The 21515-nt window shown below is 40.8% G+C and overlaps 1 pseudogene; it reads right to left on the bottom strand.

Annotated features, from left to right (window-relative positions):
• Nucleotides 1–4785: 4785 nt before the first annotated feature.
• Nucleotides 4786–5895, bottom strand: LOC143675595 (Ig heavy chain V region PJ14 pseudogene; annotated as a pseudogene).
• Nucleotides 5896–21515: the final 15620 nt, after the last annotated feature.

Genomic DNA, 21515 nt, shown 5'->3' on the forward strand with positions numbered 1-21515 from the left:
CACATACCCCACACCACTGGACACCTAGAAATTTCACTGAAGTGGAAGGCCCTTATATTTTTGCTGGATTTTTTTCCTATTCTCTGACATGCAAATGCCTTACCAGTAAGTCTTGAGTAGTTGCTACTTCTTGCTCACTAGGTCCAATAAACATGATATCACCAATATAATGGACCAGTGTGATCTATTGTGGGAGGGAGAAATGACCAAGGTCCCTGTGAACAAGATTGTGACATAAGTCTGGAGTGTTGATATACCCCTGAGGTAGGACAGTGAAAGTATATATTGCTGACCTCGCCAATTGAAGGAAAACTGTCTCTCGTGGTCCTTAGTAACAGCTATTGAGAAAAAAAAAAAAACATTTCCAAGATCAATAACTGCCTACCAGGTACCAGGGGATGTATTGACTTGCTCAAGCAAAAATATCATATCTGAAACAACAACTGCAATTGGAGTTACTAACAGTGGATAAATAATCCACTGTTATCCTCCAAGGCCATCTGTTTTCTGTACAAGCCAAATAGAAGAGTTGAATGGGGATGTGGTGCAATTCACCACCCTTGCCTCCTTTAAGTCCTTTAGAGTGGCAGAAATCTCTGCAATCCTTCCAGGAATCTAGTATTGTTTCTGATTTACTATTTTCCTAGTTAGGGGCAGTTCTGATGGCTTCCACTTGGCTTTACACCATAACAGCCCTCACTGCATGAGTTTAAGAGCCAATTTGGGGATCCTGCCAGTCACTCAGTATGTCTATTCCAATTATGCATTCTAGAACGGGGGAAATAACTACAGAATGGATCCAGGTCCACATTGGATCCACTGAGAGATGGATTTGTCCTAAAACTCCATCAATCACTTGACCTCCATAAGCACCCCCTCTCACTGGTGGACCAGAGTGACATTTTGGGTTCCCAGGAATTAATGTCACTTCAGAACCAGTATCTAACAATCCCTGAAATATCTGATCATTTCCTTTTCCCCAGTGCACAATTACCCTGTTAAAAGGCCATTAGTCTCCTTGGGGAAGGTGTGGGGGAGGATTAACAGTATAGATTTGTGGCAGTGTAACATGGTACTCCCCCAATGAGACCTGGCCTCCTTTTCATTCAATGGGCTCTAGGCCTGTAAACTGTCTCAAGTTTGGAAATTCAGTAAGGAGTCATGACTCTGTGTTTTTGTAATTCAAGTTAGACTTCGGTTCACTTGACCTAGAACACTTTTGGTTATACAGCTCAAACAGGAATTTAGTAGAATGTCCATCTATTTTATTTCTAGATACCCCATGATTTGCTAGCCAGTGCCACAAATCTCTGAGAGTTAGATTATTTTGACACCTACTTTGAGTTTGCTGTCTATTATAATAGCCACATTCACCCTGTCTTTGGCAATTAAATGCAGCCACCTGACTTCTGCCAACTTAGGATCTGGTCATCCCCACTGTGTTTAAGGATTCCAGCTCAGTAACAGCAGTTCCTTCAGTAATATCTGACCTACAGAGATGTACAACCACAGAGTTCTTCAGGGATGATAACGTTAGTTTCACAAATTTATTTCTCACTGTTCTGGTAAAAGGTGCACCTCTTTACATTCCTAGGTTGTAAGAGCAGACTTTGTGGGTGGGCCATGGTGGCTCAGCAGGCAGAGTTCCTGCCTGCCATGCCAGAAACCTGGGTTCAATTCCCAGTGCCTGCCCATGCAAAAAAAAAAAAAAAAAAAAGGCAGGCTTTGCATGATAAATACACTCTAACATTCCAATCTTTCTAAGCCGCAGGATCCCGTCATCTACATTATACTAGGGCACTTCATTTCACCCTCAGGTAATGTAGGCCAGCTTTTGATCCATGTCTCCTCCACCCATCCAAAGAACTGTTAATGCCTTTTCTAACCCCTTGAGCTATAACATTAACTGCAGAATGTCTACTTAGTGGGCCCATACCAATAAATTCAGCCTAATCCAGACTTATATTCCTCCCACCATTATCCAACCCCCTTAAAATCCATTGCCACATATATTCCTTTGATTTCTGACTATATAAATAGGAAAACTCTCAGTTCCTTTGGAGCATATGATACCTCTTTATGTGTGATATTCTGTACCTCACCTTTAAGGGCCTGTTGGAAACGTAGTCTAGTTATAGGTCTGGAAGAAATGAGGGGTGGTGAGGGTGGGTCATGAAAATAATTAAAAGTCTCTTCCAAGCCATTTACTTCAGGGCATTCATTTTCAGTTTCATCTCATGAAACAGGATTAATCACTCTAGAGCTAATCCCTTCAGGTGGAGTTTGGGTGACCATGTTGTCAAGGCAACCTGGAAGTGGGGTGGCTATGTCCTCAGGGCAGACCTCAGGGTTCTCCAGAGAAGACTCAGCACGACCTAAGGTTTCATCCTCACCACCAACATCATTATCAATCCATATGTCACAATCACATTTTTCAAGGTCCCATTCCTTTCTAATCAATGCCCTCACATTTAACGGGAGACACCATCCAAGAGAGAGATTTCAATTTATGTTGTAAAATTGTTACTCTAACAATAAGATTCTGAGTGTGATTTTAGGAGATCTCAAGTCTATGCCTACATGAAATAAGATTTTCCTTCAGAGACATACACAGAAACGTATACATCTTTCAGACGGTGCTTAACCTTTTCAGTTGAAGCCTTATGTCGATGCCTTTCACTCATTAATGTATATAGTGAATCTAACAACAACCAGCCAACATCTCTATATTTTCTATTTCCACAAAACTCTGTAAAGGTGTCAAAAACATTATCTGTCAGAGCCTGGCTTCGTACAAGACAATCATTAGAAGAATCGAATGGTGATATTTTAACTATCTCTTTTGCCAACTCACTCCATGGATTGACGGTGTCATTCTGATTGTGGGAATCAGAGTCCTCAGTGCCTTAGAGTCCAGTAAGAGTAGAAAACAATTCATAAAAACCCATTTTTAGGATTCTGTTTCTTAAGAGTCAATTCTGGTACCAAATTTTATTAGTCAGGATTCTCTAGAGCAACAGAATCAACTGACAATATTCATAAATAGAAAATTTAGAAAAGTGTCTCATGTAACCATGGGAATGTAGAGTCCAAAATCTGTAGCGCAGGCTGTGAAGCTGACGATTCTGATGGAGGGTCTGGAAGAACTCCACAGGAGAAGGTCAACAGCCGGAGGGGGAAAACAACTTGCCTCTTTGGAATCTTCCTTGAAAGGCTTCCAGTGATTAGGTTAAACCTCACTCGTTAAAGAAGACACTCTCCTTGGCTGATTATAGATGGAATCAGCTGTGGTTGTAGCCAAAGTGGTCATGATTTAATTTTATGAAATGTCCTCATAGCAAAAGACAGGCCAGCACTTGCCCAATCAGAAAAACAGGTACCACAACCTGGCCAAGATGACCCATAAACCTAACCATTACACATTCTCTGAACTAGGCAGATTATGACAATATTATAGATCCCATCCATCTCTGGAGGAAAGAGTTTGGAAAAATGACCCTACCCTAGGAATGGTGCGAAAATACATGGAAAGCCATGCATTGCACCATGAGGTAGGACAGGGGTACACGGGTGAGATTTTCATGACTGTACAATCTGCTTATATCTGAGCCTCTCCCCAGGAATCTTGCATTTACAGTGTCCAATTTTCAAGGAGCCAGGTATGCTCCCGGTGAAGTTCATGTTTTGAAAGTGTCCCACTGCCCTTACAATGGGTCCAATAGGTGTGCTTGGGCCTGCGCAGTAGAGAACAAGAATTCTCATTCCTTAAAGACAAGACAAAGTTATGAGAAAACTGCTTCCCAGATCCAGATGCAGGGAGGAGGGAGTTAGAGGCAAGTGTGTCTGCCCAGGAAGCACAAGGTAGACCTGCCCTCCCTGTGAGGACCTCAGGGAAGATCTGCCTTCAGAAGCCTGTGGCCATGCAGGGACCATAGACAGTGTGTCAAGTTCTTTCAGGTGAGATTACCTGTTTCAAAGGAAACTATCACAGACAGTTTAATATTATATTTATAGAAAATACTTTGATGATTTTAGGGAAAAAGAATACATGACAAGTTATTGATTGTTTTGACATAAAAATTATAAGGTATTTATTGTGAATATGTCATTTTTAGATTATAAATCAAATACTATATATTGAGAGCCTGTATGTACATGAGTGCGATGCAGTGATGAAATTTTATGTAAGGACTTATGATATGTAAGGGTATTAATATGAGTGCTGGGACCTGGTCTTAGATGTCACGTGAGAGGGAGGATCAAATGCACTCACTTGATGCTGCTCCTTGGGAGACCCAGGCTTTCCTACCTTGTCCTCATTCTCTAGAGGATGTGCAGCTCTATTTGATGGTGGGTGAAGGATTACTGGCCTGAACATTTTGAGAAATGTGATTTAAATGAAAACTAACAACTTTGCAGGGTGGGCAAATGCAACGGTATTTCACATTTTCAGGCACATTCCAAAGATTGGACAATTGCCATAATTTACATAAAATTGTATTAAATATATATGAATACATGCATTTATTTCATATATATGTTTCACATATCAATTTCATATATATATATGAATGTATGTATTAAAAGATACATTTGACAACATAGAAAAAACTTATCTGAGTTTGAATATTTTATATATCATAGCACTGCTCATAAAAGATGTAATAGCTGTTCAGGGAGTAACTTATTCTGAAGCAAGAAGAGGGAAACCCAGGCAAAGCCACAATGTTCCCTGCACGCCCTCTGCTGGTGGCGAGCACCTCCTGCAGCCCAGCCTCCTCCTGTTTACAGCAGGGGAGGTTTGTGCCTGGGCTCACAATGACTTCCCCTATCTGTGTCTTTCGCACAGTAATAGATGCCCGTGTCCTCAGTGCTCACACTGTTCAGCTTTAAATAAACTTCATTCTTGGAGGTGTCCCTGGAGATGCTGAGTAGGGACTGAACAGGTGGATTCTTGTTTATATTTCCATCATAACCCATGTGACCAACCCACTCCAGCCCTTTTCCTGAGGCCTGGTGGATCCAGTCGAAACCACAGTCAGTTAAAGGAAATCCAGAAATAGTGCAGGTGAGGGACAGGGTCTGCAATGGCTTCACCAGTCCAGCTCCTGACTCCTGGAACTGTACTTGAGACAGGACACCTGGAAATAATTAGAAACGTGATAAGTCAAGTTCTCATTTCCATCACCCCATTAACTTCATATCTGAACCCCTGAGACACTCACATCTGAAAGTTGTCACCAAAAAGAAGAAGAACGCTAAGCATTCCATGTTCATGTTGATGACATCCGTGATGCCCAGGGAATCTTATCCAGATTGAGAAGGACCCTGAATTTAAGTAAAGGTGGGCTTTGTGTTCATTGGTTTTCCCAAGGGGTAATTTGCATTTGGAAGGTGACTCTGTATGTAAAATGAAAGCAGATGAGGGGAGGTTTTATTAGGGCACCCTGGGAGCAGGATGCTGGCTGAGGCCTAGTAGAATGAACTGTTCTCCTTGGGATTCCCATGCTAAACGCTTGTTCCGCTACTTTAAGTTAGGAAAAGTATTCAATGAGAACTTAGAAAAAATCAAGCTTCAATAATGACACTGAAAATATGGTAATAGAGCCCCAAACCCCTAGGATATACATATACACACAAATACATACATACACACATTTATGTATGTGTTCATGTGAATATATATGGAATATTTAATATGTATAATATATGGTAATATTCCCCATCATTTTTGGTTATCAGTTGAGGGAATGGTGCTTCATGCCATAATCTCCACATTGTTGATATCATTCCTCAGTTGTAACTTCATGTGTGAATTTTAGTAAGTTAGTGCTTTTTGCTCATCCCCCATAGGAGCCAGAAAGAGCATGGGTGTCCCTCACGTTTCACAACCATCATTGCAGAAGCACTAGCTGTCCTGGCCCTGCCATGACACATCACACCTGTGTTTGGGGAAGGTCAAAACCCCTTACCCTTGATTCCTTCATCTGAATATTGACTGGTTTTGAGCCACTCATCTCTAAATATGTCTGTCAAACTTATATCATGGATGCATCAAGAAACAGATAAGCTGAGAACTGAACTTTTGCATACAAAGAAACCAGAAATTCATGTAGTGAAAAATTCATGGCTTCCAGAAAATGAGGCCACAGAGAAATGTGGCCCATATGACCAGTCAGTCATTACAGGACAAGCCAGGATTGAAGATGGAACTATCCAGAAAGAATGTGAGGAAGGTCCCATTATCAGATAGATTTGATCCTTTATGCTTCATGTGAAGTCTGCCATTTTTATGCAAGAACTTATGAATTGAGTGCCAGGCTGGATTGAAAGGGACAGAAAAGAAGAAAATTCAAGGAAAATAACCTCAGAGGCAGAAACATGGAAGGTAGAATCTCATGTCAAGAAACCTTGGGCCTGGAGAGTGACCCACCCAAACCCCTGCAGGGAGAGAGTGGACCAGAGTCAGAGAGTGGGCCTTCCTCCTGCATGTTCATGGAGAGCTCTGTCGCCCCACATTCAGGCCAATTTCTTTTACCCCAGGCTTCAGAGAGGGAGGAACATATTCCTTAGGGATTGGAGGAGGAAACTGGCTGCTACCCAAGTTATCTGAAGAGATTGATTATGTGCCCCAGAGATGGCAGAGGATATGTGTGCCCTCAGATGCATGAGGAGGGTGGTGTCTAGATACAGGCAGTTCCCCAATTTTGGCCAATCTTGCAATACTCTTTCCAGTGTCTGTAGAGAACAGGGCTTGGAAAGGGTAGGATTTCCACTTTCTAAAGCCACCAGGACAAATGTCTTTCAGAAATTGAAATCTAATGGAGGTTTCCCTGCAGGTTTTCTGAATTGTTGATTTCTGCTGACCCTGTTTACCTTCCAGTTTCTCCCAACTGCAATGGGATGTGGGTTCGGTGACTGGTCCATCTTTGCAGATTGGAAACAGATAACTTGCTCTAAGTTCACAGATACAGAGGCAGAGGAGAATTGTGCCTTAGGACAAACCACGCCTACAGTTGACTTGTATGAGATTTGTATTGAGTTTGTATTGAATTTCTACTGTTACTGAAATGTTTTAAGGATTTGTGATATTCTGATCAATGTATTTTGTATATGGAAAGATTTAATGAGTTGTACAAAGGCTATGTATGCATAGTTAGTTGAAAAATATCTCTGTTATTGTTTCTAATTTAGAGATGGTTCAACAGTATTTGCATTGTTTACAAATAGAGGGGTGGGCTCTGTGATAGAATCAGGTGTCAACTTGGCCAGGTGATGGTGGCCAGTTGTTCTGTTGCTGCGGACTAAAATCATCAGCATGTGATTTCATCTACGGTTGTTTATATCTGCAGTTGTCTTCCTCAATAAGTGACATTTAATTAAATCAGCTGGAGGCTTGTAATGAGAAGTCAGAATAGAAAGAATGAGCTCAGAGCTGACATGGTGCCAGAAGTTTGGAGATGCAGAGAGGAAAATATCCAGGGTAAAGGATTTGAAACCAGAAGGCAGGAGAGAAATCCAGCAGAGATCACCTGTGTCTCCCTGCCTTTCTTTCAAAGAACTACAAATTGATCACTAAAATAAATTCCCTTTTTAAAGGCCAATCCATTTCATATACATTGCATTCCAAAGCATTCATAAATTAAAAAAGCAGATCTATTGGTATGAATATGAAATTATTCACACCAATAGATGAATTATTCACATAATATGAAAATTTTGTCAAAATTTGTGTAAGTTTTAACTTGTTGGTGGGTGTTTTTGCAGTTTCCAATTTCTGGGCATTACAATGCCATCTGCAACTCATCTTGGACATGTAGCATGTGAGAAAAATAATTTTCTTTCCTTACATCAACACCACATTCAAGAGATCTGGAAAAACTGCAAATTATCAAAAGGCATCCAACTTATTACATACATAAAGGTGCAGCACAAATGAAAATCTTTAAAAAAAGAGTTGCTATAAGAAATGTAGGGCCAAAAGTAAAGCCTAATTGGTGCAGTTATGGCAAGATCCCAAATAAGGTGGTAAGAAGTTTAAACAGTTATAGTTAATAAATTTATAAATGCTGAGTTTGATAAATTTGCTAGAGGGAGCATCAAATAGGCCATATCTAGTCAGTTTTTAGGTTTTCCACCAGAATTATGTAAAATACACACACACACACAACCCAAACAGTGTAGAACAAAATGTTCATCACTCAGTGCTTCTTGGAGAGAAAAATAGCATGATTGTATAAATTCATTCATACAAACTTGTTAGATTCACCACAAAAAAAAAAACATTCTGCAGGGGGAAAGCAAACAAACTGCCTATGGGTAGTGGCGAGATCCAACTGAAAGTAGAACACAAAGTTCTTCATGGAATGATTGCCCAAAACTGTGTCCCCTCTCTTCACTGAGGAATAACATCCAAAACCTGCAGAAGTTCTCTGAAATAGGCAGCTGATGACAATACTGTAGATCCGATCCATTTGGGGAGGAAATATCTTGGAAAAATGGCACTACCCTAGGAATGGTGCAAAAATACATGATACGGTGGCATGACACAGTGGCTGAGCAGGCAGAGTTCTCACCTACATGGAGGACACCTGAGTCTGATTCCCAGTACCTGCGTATACTAAAAAAAAAAACATAAAAACCCATGGTAGGCCATGCATTAAATCATAAGAAAAGACAGGAGAATATAGGTAGTGTTTCTGCCACTGTTCATCCTGTTCAGATCCCAGCCTCTTCCCAGGAATCTTGGATTCACAGAGTACAACTTGCAAGAAGCCAGGTATGCCCCAGGTAAAGGTTGTGTTTTGAAAGGGCTTCATTGCCCTTATGGTAGGTCCAATGGGTGTGCTTGGGCCAGCACAGTAGAGAACAGTACTTCTCATTTCTTAAAGACAAGCAACAGTTGGGAGAAAACTTCTTCCCAGATATAGATGCAGGGAGGAGGGAGTTAGAGGCAATTATGTCCACCCAGGAAGCACAGGGTAGACCTGCCCTCCCAGGACCTCAGGAAAGATCTGCCTTCAGAAGGCTGTGGCTGTGCAGGGACCATAAACAGCGTGTCAAGTTCCTTCCGGTGACATTACCTACTTCAAAGGAAACTATCACAGAGAGTTTAATATTATATTTATAGAAAATAATTTGATGATTTTAAGGAAAAAGAATATGTGACAAGTTATTGATTGGCACAGACACAAAAATTAGAAGGAATTTTTATGTGAACCTGATATTTTTAGATGATAAATCAATTGAGGGTCTGTGTGTGTGTGAGTGTGATACAAAGATGGCATTTAATTTAATGTATGCATACAATTCAAGGGTCTTCATGTAAGTACAGGTACCTGGTCTTTGATGTCATATGAGAGGGAGGATGAAATGGATTCACTTGACACTGGTCCTTGGGAGAGCCAGAATTTCCTACATTCCACACTTCTTCTGAAGTTCTGGGGCTCTATATGATGGTGGGTAGGGGATTACTTGATGAACGTTTTCAGGAAAGTGAGTTAAGTAGAATCAAACAACTTCATGGGGTGGGTAAATGCAAGGTTTTTTATCACATCTTTAGGCACATTCAGAAAATTGGACAATTCCCACAATTAACATACAATTTTATTAGATATATATATAGGTATTAAAACATGCATTCGGTAACATAAAAATAGTTTTCTGAGTTTGAATGTTATGTGTGTTATAACACTGCTTATAAAAGATGCAATTGCTGTTGTGGGAGTTATTTACTGTGAAGCAAGAACAGGGAAATCCAGGCAAAGAAACGATGGTCACTGATCGCCCTCTGCTGGTCATGAGCACCTCCTGCAGCCCAGCCTCCTGCTTTCAGCAGGGGAGGTTTGTGTCTGGTCTCACACTGACTTCCCCTAGCTGTGTCTCTTGCACAGTAATAGGTGCCCGTGTCCTCGGTGCTCAGGCTGTTCAGCTTTAAATAAACTTCATTCTTGGAGGTGTCCCTGGAGATGCTGATTTGGGACTGAAGAGCTGTGTTCTTGTATGTATTTCCATTATAACGCATGGAACCAACCCACTCCAGCCCTTTTCCTGGAGCCTGGCGGATCCAGCTCACACTATTGTCAGTTAAAGAGAATCCAGAAGTAGTGCAGGTGAGGGACAGGCTCTGCGATGGCTTCACCAGTCCAGGTCCTGACTCCCGCAACTGCACCTCGGACAGGACACCTGGGAACAAGGAGAACCACAGTGAGTCATGTTCTCATTTCTATCACCCCATTACCTTCATATCTGAGTCCCTGAGACACTCACATCTGGAAGCTACCACCAGAAAGAAGAAGAACCCTAAGCTTTCCATGTTCGTGTTGATGATGTCGGTGATGCCCAGGGAATCTTATCCAGATTGAGGAGGAACCTGAATTTATGTAAATGTGGGCTTTGTGTTCATCTGTTTTCCGAAGTGGCAATTTGCATTTGGGAGGTGACTCTGTATGTAAAATGAAAGCAGATGAAGGGAGGTCCTTCTATTAGGGCACCCTCGGAGGAAGATACAGGCTGATGCCTGGGGTCACACAATTCTCTCATTGGGGTCCCCTCACTAATACCTTGTTCCTTTCCTTCCAGACAGGAATGTGTTGAATGAGGAGGTATAAGTTGCCAGGGGTCAATGATGGCTCTGGAAATATGGAAATAGGGCTCCTAACCACAGGAATATATATATACACACAAATACATATGTACACACATTTGTGTGTGTGTTTATGTACATGTATATCCTATACATATGGAATAGATAATATAAAATATGATTATATTCCCTATTAATGTTGGTTATCAGTGGAGGTTAGGCTGCTTGATGCCACCTCTCCAGTTTGTTGTCATTTCTCCATTGTAACTTCATGTGTGAAATTTTGGTTGTCAGTTGTCAGTGATTTTGCTGATCCTGAGGGAACAAGAAAGGCCCTGTGCATTTCCACACCTCTCACAACCACCACTGCAGAAGCACTACTTGACCTGACCCTGCCTTGAAACCTCACACCTGAGCATGGGTTAGGTCAAAACCACTTACCTTGATTCCTTCACCTGAGTAGTGCCAGGTTTTGAGCCACCCATTTCTAAACATGTCTACTCAACTTATCATTTCTTGAATACAGATTGAAAGCAGGTTGCAAATTGGCCTCTATCCATTTTAGTTAACAATTAAATAATAAATGTGGGGAGATAATAATCTGTACCTGGTTCTAGTTGTTGAGGCAGCAGCATGAGGTGAAACAGAAGTGGCCTGGATATGAAAATCACCAATGATTTTGGAAAGAATTTGGGGATAAAGGAGATCATTATAAATTATGTTCAAAACTAAGGATCTGATGTATGAGACATTCAGAATTTCCATGGATGCAGGTGCTCTGATGGGAGGTGCCTGGAGGAAAATGAAAACAATGTGTGGAGTAAATTTTGTCATTGTAAGCACACTGCACTGAAGGGCAAAATGCATCTTTCATGCATGACATATTTCACCTTCTCCAGTTTGCTACATTGATTGTGAGGTTGGCATTTCATAGCATTAATTCACGTGGATGACTTTCTGCACATATTGTTTGTTTCATATAATTTCATAGCTTTTATTTATTGAGTACAATATAGTCACATTAACTATATGCATGGGTACAAATGGCAATTTGCAGTTCCACACGAGTCCTCAGAGAACAGAATTTCGGTTCTGATTTAGTTGGTGAGTGAGGATGTCTCCTCAGCATTTCCCAGGAGCCTGCAGAAGCCACTGCCTGAGCCACAACCTGATCTCCAGGTAAGGGGTCTGATCATTGCAATTTAGGTGACAGTATCCACATCATCCATTGTCATGGAACAGAAGGAGCAAAGGGAGATGTGATAACAAAGATTAGGGGAAAACAGATTATCAGACAGATAGACAATCAGATCAGCGCTGTGTCTGAAGTACACACTTCAGTCTGAGTAGGAGTGCAAGTTGAAATCCACTGAAATCTAGAACCTAGAACAACTATCTCTAGGTTCTCATGTAAATTTGAAAGATTTTTCCAATGCACAATCTTACTCAGTTACCTTCCTTCCATCTCCATGTAAAAGACTCACCAGTTTGCCTTGAGCTACTCAGAATTCTGAACTGGGATGATATTGACAGGCACATTTATGCTTTTATAAAAGAGAGCTGGCTGAATTTGCCTATGACTGTGCTTCGATATATTGCAAACAAAAGTTTTCTAATTCATGGCATCAGTGATAGAAACAGAAAGGTTAATTTAAGGATGCTCTCTGGGGAAACAATTAGCTTGAGAGGAAGCCCCAGACCCTAACAGGACACCAGCCCTTAACCATCTCCCTGCACCTGCTCTTGTAACTGATCCTTGTGCTCAGTGGGTCATAGTTACCCCACCAGCCACCCCACGGGGGAGATTTATGTCTGGGTTAGCATTGCCTTGCCCTCACTGGGTCTCTCACACCTTAATAAATGGCCATTTCCTCAGGTGTCATGGTGTTCATTTGCAGATTCAGCTATCATCTGCATTGCTCCTGGAACTGCTGAACCTGCCCTTCCAGAGGGAACTACCACTACCACTGATAACAGACCTTCTCCATCCCCTTGCCTGGCCCTGCCTGGCCCAGGGCACTTGTTTAAGAGTGAATCCCAAGGATGTACTGTAGTGGTACATAAAATATCTGAGCTGTCTCATGTTGTCCCCAAACTCCACCGGGGGCACATCACACAAGATACCTGCAAACAGACAATAGAATTTGATGGATACCTACACACACACACACAGACACAGATGCATGTGCAAATGCATAAATTAACACCACTTCACCTCTTTTTCTATAAGATTTCCAGGGAATATTGACAATAGATAAGCTCAGCTCAGCACACAATTCATGTTGCTTCATCTTCCTCAGTACTAAGGGGAGAACACAGACACAGTGGAGAGGGTTCTCTACCACAGCTGCAGGGACTGAGGCTGCAATGTGTCCTGAACTAAAGGAAGGAGCCCCATCTGCATGTCCATCTCATAAGGCACATAAGCTCCCACCCTGTCTCTGAATCTCATTCCTAGCCGCTCAGTCTCTGCAGCAAGAGTTCTCTGTGACAAATCAGTGAGAATTCAATTGATATTGCATGCATGGAAGAAAATTTCAGTCAAATAAACAGTGCAATGCTTTCTCTCCAGACTTCTTCCTAAAGAATTGCACTTACAGAAAATATTCCATAATTGAAGGTCATGCTGACCAGCTTCCTATTGAGAGCAGGGTGCTGGGTGAGGCTCCTGATCACTCATAGTCTAATGGTTCCGGAGTACAATCATTTCCATCATCCCTATGCTGGATTATGGTTGGTTTTTGAGGTATTAGTTGAGGGGAGGCTATTTGGTGACCATTTCCAGCTTGTTGATGTCATTTCTTAGTTGTAATATCGTGCATGAAATTGTAGTAAGTTACAGTGTTGATAGATATTTCCTTACTACAATTAGTGGTATCTTCCACTGTGGGATCCATAAAGGAAGTCTAGATGTTCACGTCTCTCACCACCATAACTGCCCAAGCCCAAATGTGCCCTGGCCCTGCAGTGATATGCCACACCTGTGCAAAAGAGCATGTTACACTTTTCTTTGATTTCCTGGAATGAACTTGATATATTTTCATCCAATAACTTCTAAAAGTGCCGTTCTAACTTATCATAATAAGAATGCAATTAGAAGAAGAATATTGCAACCTGGCTCCTCAATAATATTAGGTAAAGATTAAGCAATAAAGCAACAAATTCACCTCTGTCTGTTTTCATGTTGGTGAGGCAGCAACTTTAGGTGAAAAGAATTGTACTTGGAACCTATAGTCAGCAATGAGTGTTGCTCATCTTAAAAAATGTTTCAAACTTAGGAACTTGTACATGAAGCATTAAGAAAGTCCATGGATGGAGGTGTTGAGAGGTCTTGGTGGCATGCACCAAAATTAAATTGACATGTGGAATGAATTTTATCATGGTGAGATCATTGCTTTGAAGTTTGAAGTTCAAAATGTATTTTCATGGATGACATATTTCCACATATGTTGTTTGGTGCATTGATTGTGAGATTGTCATTTACTCACTTTAATTCATGTGGATGAACAGCTTTTCACAACTTGTGCTTTATGTAACTTTACAGCTTTCCATTTATCAAAACCATTATATTCATATACCATTTTATCCCAACACCATTACCTGCATGGACACAAATGGGCATTGGCATTTTCTACATGAGTCCACATTCAGAAATCTGAGTTAAGGTCCCTATCATGGCTGGCTGATGATGTCTCCTCAGCATTTTCCAGGTATGGGCATGAGCCAAATCCAGCTTACAACCCAATCTTCAGATAAAGGACATGAGATTTAGAATTAGACTTCAGGACCCACAACATCCACAGTCAGCGAGAAGAAGGAGGGAAGAGAGATATAAGAAGGATTATGTGAAAGGAAAATAAGACAAATAGATAATATGATCAGTACTGAGATTGATGTACAGCCTTCTGTGTGGGTAGGAGTGCAGTTTGAAATCCACTCAAATCCTGTCACTGGAATAGCCATTCTCTTGATGGACAAGTGAATCTCAAAGATTTCACTTAGGAAACGTTACTGGGTGTTTTGTCTTCCAGCTCACTGGGAAATGATCACCCGTTTGCATTGAGCTCTTCAGGATTCTGGACCAGGAAAATACAGGCAAAGTCATTTCTGTTTTAAAGAGGGGCAGTTGGCTATTTTTGCACATGATTGGGCTTCTTCTTACTGTACAAAAACTTTTCTAATTCATGACATCAATCTTAGACACAGAGAAAGAAATTACGGATGCTTCCTGGGAAACAGCTGGAGAGGAAGCCCATGAAGGTGACAGGACACCAGCCCTTAACCATCTCCCTGCACCTGCTTCTGCAAATGATCCTCAGGCTCAGTGTCCTGACTATCCCCTGGTGGTCACCACAAAGGAAATGTTTATAGTTGGTTGAGCATTTCTTGCTTGTCACCATGATTCTTGCACATTAATAAATAAAATGCTGTGTCTGCAATTTCCAGGCTATTCATTTGGAGAAACAGGTTTTTATGGGTGTAGTCCCTGGAGGTGGTGAATTGTCTCCTCCTGATGTCTGCATACTTCATTCCTTCATGTTCAACAGGTACACATGACCCTCCCCAACAATAACACTGGAGCCTGGTGACCAACTGCTTGGAATTCTTATTAAAGTTGAATCCTGTTGATACACAGGAGAGGCACAAACATCCTCAGGTCTGTCTTACAGGGCCCTCAGACTTCAGCTGCTGTAATTCAGACAGGACACTGCAAACAGACATTAGAAATTAGGTAGCACATTGGCACAACCATACATGCAAACAAACACCAATGAACACACATATTCACAATATAGCACCCCCAGGTTCTCAATGATGTTATTACGGACCATTAACAAAAGAAACCCCAGCTAAGCAGATATTACTTGGTCCTTCTTATTCCTCAGCCCTGTCTGAGCCCTCCGTAGAATAGGGAAGTCACACACACAGGGCAGTGGGCTCCTGTTTCAGAGCTGCAGGACCTGGGTGTGGACTGATTTCAAGAATAGAAGGAAGAGGCCCGTTTGCTTGTCAGTCTCCTCATTGGAAACATCAGCTCATTCTCTGCTGCTGAGCCTCTCTCCTGGTCTTGTTTCTTTCTATCCATAGCTATGCAAAAATAATGAGTGAGAAATCATCGACATTGAGCACAGGGGGGAATATTTCAGTCATAGAAAGATTGCAGTGCTTTCTCTTCCTGTGCGTAATATATGTATTCTCTAAATATTAAATGGGTGTATTTTTAAAGGGAAATCATACTGACAATGTCAAGGTCAAGGTCCTTACAGAAGACCCTGGGTCTTCATGGGTCCAGGATACCAGAGCATTTCCCTCCCCTATCATCATGAGTTTTCAGATCCAAGGAGCAGAGAAGATAAAAGAACATTTCCTGGGTTTCTATCTCTGTAGAACACATGTGGTCCAGATAATAGCCACTGTATTCTATCCTCCAACCTGCTGGATATAGGAGTCAAGAGATTAATTTGCTGGATATCTGTGTGTCAAAGCTCATGATACCTGCTCCAATAATGCATAATCCATATCATTCACCCCCACAGTAAAAGTGTCCGGTAACTTGGGTGATTGCTTCCTGTTAATTCCCAGCAAAGTACAGATCCTCAGGGTTTAGTTCTCCAGAGAACACTAACAGATTTCTCTTAGGTGCTTTCTGAAAGTCTTGTGACTGAGGAAGCAACCAGCCTCCTCACAAGCAGGCTGCCCATCTCATTGACCTTGGAGTCCACATCTCCCTCCATTCTTCCTGCCTTCTGTTGTGTTGATTCTAATCAAGTTACTCAAGTTCGCTGGGAAATTTCACATCAGACACAATGGCCTTAAGTTCTGAACAGAGACAAGGCACTTGCTGCATCTGTAAGAATCACCCAGGGCAGACAGCATGCTTTCCTGTGAGTCTTGATTGCATGAGAAAGGGGTTGCTCTGTGATGTGAGGTACAAAGATACTCCACAATGGCCCAGTTTTCCCACCAAGCATGGTGATGGGATGGAGCTCATGTTGCACCTCCAGGACCTCTGTCTCCATCCAAAGCAGCCTGATGTGGACATGGATATTGCAGAAGTCATCTGATTATCCACTGGTACTGGCTTACACAGCTTCTCTGGGTCTTCAGAGATTGAACACTAATGCAAGACAGCACCCGATGGTCATCCTGGTGTTACTTGTCATATCTATGAGGTCACCCTTGGTTCCCCTGCTTCTCTGAGCCTCCATAATCAGACAAAGTCACTTCAACTTCTCACCAAATAAGGCTGAACAGTATAAGGTATCCCAGTGCTCGGGCTCCACTCGCACAGCTGCAGGGTCAGGTTCAGGCTGGTTTATATCAGGAAAGGGAAGGGCCATATTCTGAAATCCTCCTAATATATACCAAGTTTGGGGGTTAGAGTTGGGGAAATACATTTTCCAAGAGCACATATGAGTGTCCTGGTAGAGTCAGAAGGCAATGATACCATTTGGGACAATATGATCCCTTTCCTTGTGATAATGCTGGAGTAAATACTTATAGCCCATGACCTTATGTCATCAACACACATACCATATGCAGGGGATATAAGTGATACCTCCATTTCACAAGTATCAATTTTCATGCAGAAAAGTGGAAGTTTTGGCTACTATGCCCACAGTCAACAGGCTGGTGAGAGTCAGACTGAGTCTGCCTTGTACAACTCAACACCAGTAACAGATCTTCCCATGACCCCGCTCCAGAAAAGAGTGGGTTATGCCTAAGGAGATTTCCAGCACCCCTCTTTGTGTAGTCAGAACGTAATGTATTTCGTCTGCATTCTAGCGTTTACCTAAAGAATTCAGAGAGAATCGGGGTTCATCCAGATGAATTTAAAGGAGTCTCTGGATTTTGACAGGATATTATGTATCTTTCTATTTGTCCATCCTATTAATTTATTTGCTTGTTTGTAGCAACATTATTGAACATAATTGATATATGATATCTTCACTTTATTTAAATACAGTTTGATAAATATTTGTTTATTGTTTGTATTAAATATACAGACAATATATTTTTATATATATGCAATAAAATACATTTATTTAAACAATATTTACTTAATATCATATAAGATTAATATATAATATTTATATATTATATATAGAGAAAATATATACAAAATAAATATAATATATATTCATATGTCATGGGTATGTATGTTCATACATGTTACCATACCTACAATCCAGATAGGGAACTCCTAAAGTCCTTCTATTATTACTACCTCTGGCTCCTTCCCTGTTCTCTAGGCATCAGTTGAATTTTTTTCAATAATTATTTACTGATACATATATAAATCATATACAATGAGATTCTCACATTTAAAATAATATAATTCAAATTATATTCAGAAATATGTGGCACCGTCACCAGAGTAGTGTTAAAATGTTTTCATCACTTCTCAGAGAAACAATATAACCTCTAGATAGCACCACTCTAACAATCAAATTTCTATCAAGATATAATTTACGGGGCGGTCCATGGTGTCTCAGCAGGCAAGAATGCTTGTCTGCCATGCCAGAGCACCCAGGTTCGGTTCCCAGTGCCTGTCCATGTAAAAGAAAAAAAAGATATAATTAACAAATTATCTACTTTATAGATTGTGCCATGCTAGGTGTTCATATGAAATTCTCGCAAATTAGCTGGTCATCTGGATTGGGCTTCTTTCACTTACCAAAATGTTCCAAAGAGCCATTCAAATGGTATCAAGTATATATAATTCATATCTTTTTTACTTTTCAAAATATTGTCCTTCCAAAATATATACAACCCAAGATCTTTCATTTTCCAAGTTTCTTACATGGTTCATTACCATGGTTCATTACCATTACAACTGGTAATATTAAAGACATTCTCAATTTTGTGCTACAACCATCACCAAACATTGCTAAAATATGTTCACCTCAAGCACAATATTGTTACCATTAAGATTAAACTCCAAATCAGATCCTGAATCTGTGACCTCTAATGGACTTTCTGCGTCTGTGCATTTGCTTTTCATAATCATTTAGCATAAGTGAAATCATAACAAATTTTGACCTTTGTATTTGACTTGATAACTCCGTAACACTTTCCAAAATTCACCTGTGTTGTAGCATGCACCCAAGCCTTCATCACTTTATACAGCTGAATGATAATCCTTTGTGCATATATGGCATATTTGTGTCTCCATTCATCAGTTAATGGATGCCGGATTGCTTTCACAAATTGACTATTGTGAAAAACACTGTGTACAAATATGGTTGAATCTTGGTTTTCAAAATTTGGGGATATATACAAATAAGTGTAATTTCAGTGTTATATTTAGTGTTACATCTGATAATTTGAAGACTTTCACATTTGTTTACTAAAGGTGTTTGATTATTCATCAACTCCATCACCGGTATGACAGACTTTCTACTTATGCATACCCTCACAATATGTAAATAGAAGATTTATAAAGGAGTCTTATGCAACCATGGAATGGTAGAGTCCAAAATCTGTAGGGCATGGGGTGAGGCTTGCAGTTCTGATGAAGTGTCTGGATGAAATCTAAAAGACAGCCTCACTGACTGAAGAAGCAATGAAAAAATTCTCTCTTCTTCCTTAAAAGCTTTCAACTGATTGCATTCTCTCATTGGTGGGAGACATGCCTTAGTTGATCACATATGTAATCAGTCATAGATCCAATGAGCTGACTGATGACTTAGTACACCATAATTCTAGTTTATCAACCAGCCACAAAATATCCTTGCAGCAATTGTCAGACCAGTACTTCCCTGACCAGAAAACAGGTCATCATCATTGGCCAAATGACATCAGAACCTAATCACCACAGTTCATTCCTTTTCTAATTGGCAACTATACATATCACCTTGAAATACGATTAATTTCCAAATAGAACACTATATCAGATCTATGTTTTACCTAATAATGCTCAACTGCCTGTGTACAACAGGAAAGGTACTACATCTCTCCAGAATTGGGTGCAAGACCTTAGGTGACATTGTCTTTAAACATCTTATCCTATGACTTAAATTTTGTAGCATGAACAATACAAGTTATGTCATATGATGAGGAAGACAAGGTATTTGATAATGTGCAAATGTAAACACACTCATAACAACACATGGAAGAAGTATTCATACAATCACAGTCCTCATTTCTGTAACTGGTCACCTGGTTGTAGATCAGATTTATTACTGCATTCTTCTACTTTGCACTCCATGCTCCCTTTCCCCTATGAAACAGTTCAGATGACTGTGGTTCTTTTCCAGGTAGAGTAGACCAGGCTTTCATTTCTGTATTTTCTAGTCCATTGGCAGTCTTGCCTGGATTGGATTGTGGCAGTTTCAATTGATTTTAATTATGGGGCATGGTAGTAAATAGAGACAATTTAGCAGATCTCTTGAATTCCAGGAAAACACTTCTTTATCTTCATTGTGCAGTTGTGGTCATATTTCCCCTTGATAGTCAGTGTCAATCATCACAGACAGAACAGTAACCCACTTTTGTGCCTATTGATTCAGTGGCATGAGAAGCCCAAAGTAGTCAGTTGGTAGTCTTAATGTCCAGGTCAGTGGAATCATCGTTCGTCTCCTGGTAGGAGCACTCCTTGTTTTGGAACAAAGACATGTAAACCAGCAGAGTTTAAGGTTTCAGGGACAGGAACAAAAATTTTCCTAATTGATCATGAGGGGTGACCACATGCTAGGAGTGATAATTGGCGTTGACACTCTCATTTCCACCACTTGATTCCTGGAGCTGTAGATCTTGGCTATGGGAGAAACAGCACCATACAGTGGATACTGTTTCAGCACACACACAGCATTATGGATAACATTGTCCAAGCCCTGCAAGGTTTCATACCCACTTGCAATCATAATTGGAAAATCAAAAGGCCCTTCCACTATTCTATCAAACCAGCTGCACCTGCATGATGGGAAACATGGTAGGTCTAGAGAATTCCATGAGCACGTGCCCATTCCCATACTTCATCTATTGTGTAGTGGGTTCCTTGATCTGAAGCAATGCTGTGTGGAAGAACATGATGCTGGATAAGGCATTCCATATGTCCACTGAGGTAGTGTTAGCAGAACTCTTTGTATTTAATGAAGGCAAGCCCATAAATAGAGTATGTGTCTATTCCAGTTAGAAAAAATTGCTGCCGTTTGCATGATGGAAGTAGTCCAATGTAATCAACATACCGCCAGATAGCATGGTGATCACTTTGGGGAATGGCATCATACTGGAGTCTGAGTGTGGATCTCAGCTAAGGCAGACTGGGCACTCAGCAGTGGCCATAATCAGGTCAGCTTATGTTAGTAGAAGTCCAGGTTTGTGAGCCCATGCTTAACCACCATCCCTAACATCATACCCACTTGGTTAATGAGCCCATTCAGCAATTACTGGAATGGCTAAGGAAAGAGAAGGACTTGTATCCACAAGATGGGTCATCTTATCCACATGAATATATTCACCATAGGGGAGCATTCATATGGGACAGAAATATCTTCATATACTTCATCCACTTAAAAGCTTCTATGTACATACATTTTCCCCAAACCTCTTTGTTACTAATTTTCCAATCATGCTCCTTCTAATTCCATGATCATCAAGCCATACCATTGACAATAGGTCATGAGCACATGCCCTCTGGCCTGTAATGCTTCCTAGAAACATGGACAACCACGTGCGTTGCTCAACGGTCTGCCCACGGGGAGGATTTCTCCTCACCACTGCCTTGTTTTTTCTTTATTGTTGATGCCACTATTCTAGAAAACAGCATTTGTTTAGGTTGAGACCTGATGTTGGCCTGCTCTTCTTGGGAAGAAACAATTGCTATGTGCTTGTATTTGTCTAGATTCTTTCACTCAGCCTGGTTGTTGTAATTCATTCATTTATTATTGTGTACCTAGCACTGTGATAGTTAGATATGTGTGTCAAC

The sequence above is a fragment of the Tamandua tetradactyla genome, chromosome 3, assembly GCF_023851605.1.
Source record: "Tamandua tetradactyla isolate mTamTet1 chromosome 3, mTamTet1.pri, whole genome shotgun sequence".
Lineage (NCBI taxonomy): Eukaryota > Metazoa > Chordata > Mammalia > Pilosa > Myrmecophagidae > Tamandua > Tamandua tetradactyla.